Source organism: Triticum urartu, chromosome 2A (genome assembly GCF_056163025.1).
Source record: "Triticum urartu cultivar PI428250 chromosome 2A, HENAU_Tu73, whole genome shotgun sequence".
NCBI classification, from domain to species: Eukaryota; Viridiplantae; Streptophyta; class Magnoliopsida; order Poales; family Poaceae; genus Triticum; species Triticum urartu.
In genome coordinates this window covers 570836568-570842567 of record NC_141874.1, presented here as the reverse complement: position 1 = coordinate 570842567, position 6000 = coordinate 570836568, and positions in this window count along the sequence as shown.

The following is a 6000-nucleotide window of genomic DNA, read 5'->3' as shown; positions in this document are numbered from 1 at the left end:
CAAGACAATACCTTCATTAACCATAAAGTGGCACTTTTCCCAATTCAAGACAAGATGGGTTTCTTCACATCTCTGCAAAACTCGATCAAGGTTGCTCCAGCAATTATCAAAAGAAGATCCATAGACGGAAAAAGTCGTCCATGAAAACCTCACAAATCTTTTCACAAAAGTCAGAGAATATAGCCATCATGCATCTTTGAAAGGTAGCAGGTGCATTACATAAACCAAAAGGCATACGTCTATAAGCAAAAGTACCGAAAGGGCATGTAAAAGTAGTCTTTGATTGATCTTTGGCTGACACAGGTATTTGAGAGAAACCAGAATAACCATCTAGAAAGCAAAAATGTGTATGTTTAGACAATCTTTCTAGCATTTGATCGATAAAAGGTAAGGGGTAATGATCTTTTTTAGTAGCCTTATTTAATTTGCGGAAATCAATTACCATCCTATAACCAGTAATAATTCTTTGAGGAATCAATTCATCTTTATCATTAGGAACAACAGTAATACCTCCCTTCTTAGGGACACAATGGACATGACTTACCCACTTACTATCAGCAACGGGATAAATTATACCTGCCTCAAGAATCTTTAGTATCTCATTTCTTACCACTTCTTTCATTTTAGGATTCAGACAGCGTTGATGATCACGAACTGGTTTAGCATCTTCTTCCAAATTAATCTTATGTTGACATAGAGTGGGACTAATGCCCTTAAGATCATCAAGAGTATACCCAATAGCAGCACGGTGCTTCTTGAGAGTTTTTAATAATCTCTCTTCTTAATGTTCTGAAAGGTTAGCACTAATAATAACAGGGTATATCTTTTTCTCATCAAGATAAGCATATTTAAGAGTATCAGGTAACGGTTTAAGCTCAAACACGGGATCACCCTTGGGTGGAGGAGGATCCCCTAGGATTTCAACAGGTAAATTGTTTTTCAGAATAGGTTCCTGCTTAAAGAATACTTCATCTAATTCCCTTCTTTCATTCATAAACATATCATTTTCATGGTCTAGCAAATATTGTTCTAAAGGATCACTAGGAGGTACGGCAATAGAAGCAAGACCAATAATTTCATCCTTACTAGGTAATTCTTCTTCACGGTGTTGTCTACTAAATTTAGAAAAATTAAATTCATGAGTCATATCATCTAAACCGACAGTAACAACATCCCTTTTGCAATCTATGGTAGCATTAACAGTATTTAAGAAGGGTCTACCAAATATAATGGGACAAAAACTATCTTGTGGGGAACCAAGAACAAGAAAATCAGCAGGATATTTAGTTTTCCCACACAAGACTTCAACATCTCTAACAATTCCCATTGGTGAAATAGTATCTCGATTAGCAAGTTTAATTGTGACATCAATATCTTCTAACTCAGCGGGTGCAATGTCATGCATAATTTCTTTGTATAAGTCAATAGGTATTGCACTAGCACCCATATCACACAAGCCATGATAACAATGATCTCCTATTTTAACAGAAATAACAGGCATGCCTACCACAGGTCTAGGTTTATCTGTATCACGAGGTTTAGCAATTCTAGCAGTTTCATTACAGAAATAAATAACATGCCCATCTATATTATCAGACAAGAGATCTTTAACAATAGCAATATTAGGTTCAACTTTAACTTGCTCAGGAGGTGTATATGTTTTAATATTTCTTTTACGAACCACAGCTGAAACTTAGCATGATCCTTTATCCTAACAGGGAAAGGTGGTTTCTTAACATAATAAGTAGGAACAATAGGATCATTATGAGTAATAGTCTTTTCTTCAACTTTAATAGGTGCAGCTACTTTTACTTCTATGGGAGGATGATATTTAAACCACTTCTCCTTGGGGAGATCAACATAAGCAGCAAAAGATTCACAGAAACAAGCTACTATCTCAGAGTCAAGTCCATATTTAGTGCTAAATTTACGAAAAATATCGGTATCCATAAAAGATTTAACACAATCAAAACTAGGTGTCATACCTGACTCCTTACCATTGTCGAGGTCCCAATCTTCGAAGTTGCGTTTAATTCTTTCCAATAAATCCCATTTGAATTGGATAGTCTTCATCATAAAAGAGCCAGCATAAGAAGTATCAAGCATGGTGCGATTGTTACCAGAAAGCCGAGCATAAAAATTTTGAATAATCATTTCTCTTGAGAGCTCATGATTGGGGCATGAATATAACATTGATTTAAGCCTCCGTCAAGCTTGAGCAATGCTTTCTTCTTCGCGAGGCCAAAAATTATATATATAATTGCGATCACGATGAACAAGATGCATAGGATAAAACTTTTGATGAAATTCCAATTTCAATCGTTTGTAATTCCAAGACTCCATATCATCACATAGCCTATACCATGTCGATGCATCTCCCCTCAAAGATAAAGGGAAGACCTTATTCTTAACAACATCTCCGGGTACACCTGCAAGCTTAAATAATCCACAAACTCCATCCACATATATTAGATGCTCATCAGGATGTTTTGTTCCATCTCCTAAAAAAGGATTAGCTAGCAGTTTTTCTACCATACCCAAAGGAATTTCAAAGCAAGCATTTTCATTTTCAGTAGGTTCAGTAGGTTGAGGAGCAACTCTTTGCTCTACTGGCCGGGGTAAAGATACCCCGAACAAGCCCCTCAAAGAATTACTTTCCATAGTAACAAGTGACAGTAAATTTCAGCACACTATATAAATTTTTCCTTACCAAATTCCACCTACCAAAGGCGCTTCACTCCCCGGCAACGGAGCCAGAAAAGAGTCTTGATGACCCACAAGTATAGGGGATATATCGTAGTCCTTTCTATAAGTAAGAGTGTCGAACCCAACGAGGAGCAGAAGGAAATGATAAGCGGTTTCCAGCAAGGTATTCTCTGCAAGTACTGAAATAAGTGGTAACAGATAGTTTTGTGATAGGATAATTTGTAACGAGCAACAAGTAACAAAAGTAAATAAAGTGCAGCAAAGTGGCCCAATCCTTTTGTAGCAAAGGACAAGCCTGGACAAACTCTTATATGATGTAAAGCGCTCCCGAGGACACATGGGAATATCATCAAGCTAGTTTTCATCACGCTCATATGATTCGCGTTCGGCACTTTGATAATTTGGTATGTGGGTGGACCGGTGCTTGGGTGCTGCCCTTACTTGGACAAGCATCCCACTTATGATTAACCTCTATTGCAAGCATCCGCAAATACAACAAAATTATTAAGGTAAACCTAACCATAGCATGAAACATATGGATCCAAATCAGCCCCTTACGAAGCAACGCATAAACTAGGGTTTAAGCTTCTGTCACTCTAGCAACCCATCATCTACTTATTACTTCCCAATGCCTTCCTCTAGGCCCAAATAATGGTGAAGTGTCATGTATTCGACGTTCACATAACACCACTAGAGGAGAGACAACATACATCTCATCAAAATATCGAACGAATACCAAATTCACATGACTACTAATAGCAATACTTCTCCCATGTCCTCAGGAACAAAAGTAACTACTCACAAAGCATAAACATGTTCATAATCAGAGGGGTATTAATATGCATATAGGATCTGAACATATGATCTTCCACTAATTAAACCAACTAGCATCAACTACAAGGAGTAATTAACACTACTAGCAACCAACTAGCACCAATCCCGGACTTGGAGACAAGAATTAAATACAAGAGATGAACTAGGGTTTTGAGATGAGATGGTGCTGATGAAGATGTTGATGGAGATTGCCCTCTCCCGATGAGAGGAGCGTTGGTGGTGACGATGGCGATGATTTCCCCCTCCCGGAGGGAAGTTTCCTCGGCAGAACAGCCCCGCCAGAACCCTAGATTGGCTCCGCCAAGGTTCCGCCTCATGGCGGCGGAGTTTCGTCCGAGAAGATGGCTTATGATTATTTTCGCATCGAAAGAGTCCATATAGCAGAAGATGGTCACCGGAGGGCCACCAGGGGGGCACGAGGTAGGGGCGCGCCTAGGGGGTAGGGCGAGCCCCCCACCCTCGTGGGCAGGGTGTGGCCCCCCTGGTGAAGTTCTTGCGCTCAATGTTTTTTATATATTTGGAAAACATCATCCGTGAAGTTTCAGGACTTTTGGAGCTGTGTAGAATAGGTCTCTAATATTTTCTCCTTTTCCAGCCGGAATCCCAGCTGCCGGCATTCTCCCTCTTTATGTAAACCTTGTAAAATAAGAGAGAATAGGCATAAGTATTGTGACATAATGTGTAATAACAGCCCATAATGCAATAAATATTGATATAAAGCATGATGCAAAATGGACGTATCATGGCGTACCGCAAAACGGATGAAACAGACCTCCTACGGTCGAAACGGGGGTCCTGTTCATCGGGAGGGGTGTGGCGTACCGCAAAACGGGATTCCACGGGATACTGTTCATCTCCACCGTCGACCTCCCCCAGCCTCCACGGGCTACCATCGACCTCCTCCAGCCTCCACGGGCTCCTGTTCATCCAGCCTCCACCGCGCGCTACTCCACCAGCTACTGTTCAACCACCCCTCCACGGGCACCCCTCCACCGTCTACTGTTCATCCAGCCCTCCACACCACGGGGTCCTGTTCATCCAGAGGCAACGCCACCGCTCACTGTTCATCCAAACCCCCCCCCCCCCCCCGCAACGCTCACTGTTCATCCAATCGATCGGCTTCAGTTAGCAGCAGTAGCGAAGGAATCGCTCGATCGGGTTCAGTTAACAACCATCGATCAATCGCTCGGGTTCAGTAACGCTAGCCTACAGTGCAATCGCTCGGGTTCAGTTAGAGCCCAACGCCTCGCTCGGGTTCAGTTAGAGCCAACGCCTCGCACACACGCGCGTACGTGTACGAGAGAAACGCGCATCGCTCAGCCCCCGACCTCCCACCGTAACCGGGAACTCCCCGAAATTTTCCTCCCCCTTGCTTCTACCATGGTTTTTTCCGTCATGGACGGCCCAAAGAATGTCATGCAGCTGCGTCTCCGGCCCGCCCAGGATGAAAAGCCCATTTTCTGTCATGATTTTTTGTCATAGAAGTAGGAGCCCACCACATCTATGATGATACCGGGTTTTGTCACAATTATCGTCATAGAAGTGTCATATGTATGACAGAAAAAAAATTCGTTCGGCCCAAAATGTCATGGATGTGTCTTTTTTTTGTAGTGAAGTAGTTAATAAAGACAATCTTCCATTGTCAAGTAGAGAAAATTCAGAGTTGTGAGGCATGTCAATGTGCCAAGAGTCATCAACTTCCTTATCCTAGATCAACTAGTGTTTCTCATGCTCCTCTAGAACTTATATTCAGTGATGTATGGGGTCATGCAAGAGATTCTTTTAGAAGAAAGAAATATTATGTTAGCTTTATTGATGATTATAGCAAGTTCACTTGGATATATTTTCTTAAACACAAATCTGAAGTTTTTGCTATCTTTCAAGAATTTCAAAAACTTGTTGAACGTCACTTTGACAGGAAAATCCTTGCAGTCCAAAGTGACTGGGGTGGTGAGTATGAGAAACTCAACTCTTTCTTTCGCAGTGTAGGCATAGAGCATCATGTATCTTGCCCACATGCACATCAACAAAACGGTTCTGCAGAACGCAAACACCGTCACATTGTCGAAGTAGGATTATCTCTACTTGCTCATGCTTCTATGCCCCTTAAATATTGGGACGAGGCTTTTATTGCTGCCACATATCTTATCAATCGCCTTTCTAGGAAAGTCATTGGAAATTCAACTCCTTTAGAGCGTCTGTTTCATCAAAAACCAGATTACACATCTCTCAAAATATTTGTGTGTGCTTGTTATCCCAATCTCCGTCCTTATAATCGTCACAAACTTGAGTTTCGGTCTACTCAATGTGTTTTCATTGGATACAGTAATCTCCCTAAAGGTTACAAATGCCTAGATGTCTCAACAGGACGCATCTATATTTCTCGTGATGTTGTTTTTGATGAAACCATATTTCCTTTTGCTCAACTCCATCCTAATGCAGGCGCTCTTCTTCGTGAAG